This window comes from Lepisma saccharinum, chromosome 4, assembly GCF_977018435.1.
Source record: "Lepisma saccharinum chromosome 4, izLepSacc3.1, whole genome shotgun sequence".
In the NCBI taxonomy this organism is placed as follows: Eukaryota; Metazoa; Arthropoda; class Insecta; order Zygentoma; family Lepismatidae; genus Lepisma; species Lepisma saccharinum.
In genome coordinates, this window is record NC_139232.1 from 22,897,609 (window position 1) to 22,899,959 (window position 2,351).

The window sequence follows — 2,351 nt, forward strand, 5'->3', positions numbered from 1 at the left end:
CATTGTTTCAACAATGAAAGTAGTTAATTCAAATCTCCACGACAACAACTACAATCATGCACAAATAGATTGTTTACTCTATTGTTATGAGAGTTTCCATGGTAACTAAGCAGGAATATTACATGTGGGTTCAATTTTTCCGGATAAGCCTATACAGAGTTTCGACCTGATTACATTGAGTGTAAATTCACTTCTGTATCTTCTATAGTAACGGAGATATGCGAGTTTGAAATTTTATATAGTGATTTTGTAAAACGTGATTCCAAGGATGTATTACATTGTTTCAACAATGAAAGTGGTTATTTCAAATCTCCACGACAACAACTACAATCATGCATAAATAGATTGTTTACTCTATTGTTATGAGAGTTTCCATGCTAACTAAGCAGGAATATTACATATGGATTCAATTTTTTCGTTAGACCCTATAAAGAGTTTCGACCTGATTACATTGAGTGTAAATTCACTTCTGTATCTTCTATAGTAACGGAGATATGCGAGTTTGAAATTTTATATAATGATTTTGTAAAACGTGATTCCAAGGATGTATTACATTATTTCAACAATGAAAGTGGTTATTTCAAATCTCCACGACAACGACTACAATCATGCACAAATAGATTGTTTACTTTATTGTGTATGGGAGTTTCCATGGTAATTAAGCAGGAATATTACATATGGATTCAATTTTTTCGTATGAGTCAATAGAGAGCTTCGACCTGATTACATTGAGTGTAAAATCACTTCAGTTACTTTTATAGTAACGGAGATATGCGAGTTTGAAATATTGTATAATGTTTTTGTAAAACGTCATTCCAAGGATGTATTACATTGTTTCAACAATGAAAGTGGTTATTTCAAATCTCCATGACAACGACTACAATCATGCACAAATAGATTGTTTACTCTATTGTTATGAGAGTTTCCATGCTAACTAAGCAGGAATATTACATATGGATTAATTTTTTTCGGATGAGTCTATAGAGAGTTTCGACCTGATTACATTGAGTGTAAATTCACTTCTGTATCTTCTATAGTAACGGAGATATGCGAGTTTGAAATTTTATATAATGTTCTTGTAAAACGTGATTCCAAGGATGTATTACATTGTTTCAACAATGAAAGTGGTTATTTCAAATCTCCATGACAACGACTACAATCATGCACAAATAGATTGTTTACTTTATTGTTATGAGAGTTTCCATGGAAACTAAGCATGAATAATACACATGGATTAATTTTTTTCGGATGAGTCTATAGAGAGCTTCGACCTTATTACATTGAGTGTAAAATCACTTCAGTATCTTCTATAGTAACGGAGATATGCGAGTTTGAAATTTTATATAATGATCTTGTAAAACGTGATTCCAAGGATGTATTACATTGTTTCAACAATGAAAGTGGTTATTTCAAATCTCCACGACAACAACTACAATCATGCATAAATAGATTGTTTACTCTATTGTTATGAGAGTTTCCATGCTAACTAAGCAGGAATATTACATATGGATTAATTTTTTTCGGATGAGTCTATAGAGAGTTTCGACCTGATTACATTGAGTGTAAATTCACTTCTGTATCTTCTATAGTAACGGAGATATGCGAGTTTGAAATTTTATATAATGTTCTTGTAAAACGTGATTCCAAGGATGTATTACATTGTTTCAACAATGAAAGTGGTTATTTCAAATCTCCATGACAACGACTACAATCATGCACAAATAGATTGTTTACTTTATTGTTATGAGAGTTTCCATGGAAACTAAGCATGAATATTACTCATGGATTAATTTTTTTCGGATGAGTCTATAGAGAGCTTCGACCTTATTACATTGAGTGTAAAATCACTTCAGTATCTTCTATAGTAACGGAGATATGCGAGTTTGAAATTTTATATAATGTTCTTGTAAAACGTGATTCCAAGGATGTATTACATTGTTTCAACAATGAAAGTGGTTATTTAAAATCTCCATGACAACGACTACAATCATGCACAAATAGATTGTTTACTTTATTGTTATGAGAGTTTCCATGCAAACTAAGCATGAATATTACACATGGATTAATTTTTTTCGGATGAGTCTATAGAGAGCTTCGACCTTATTACATTGAGTGTAAAATCACTTCAGTATCTTCTATAGTAACGGAGATATGCGAGTTTGAAATTTTATATAATGTTCTTGTAAAACGTGATTCCAAGGATGTATTACATTGTTTCAACAATGAAAGTAGTTAATTCAAATCTCCACGACAACAACTACAATCATGCACAAATAGATTGTTTACTCTATTGTTATGAGAGTTTCCATGGTAACTAAGCAGGAATATTACATATGGATTCAATTTTTCCG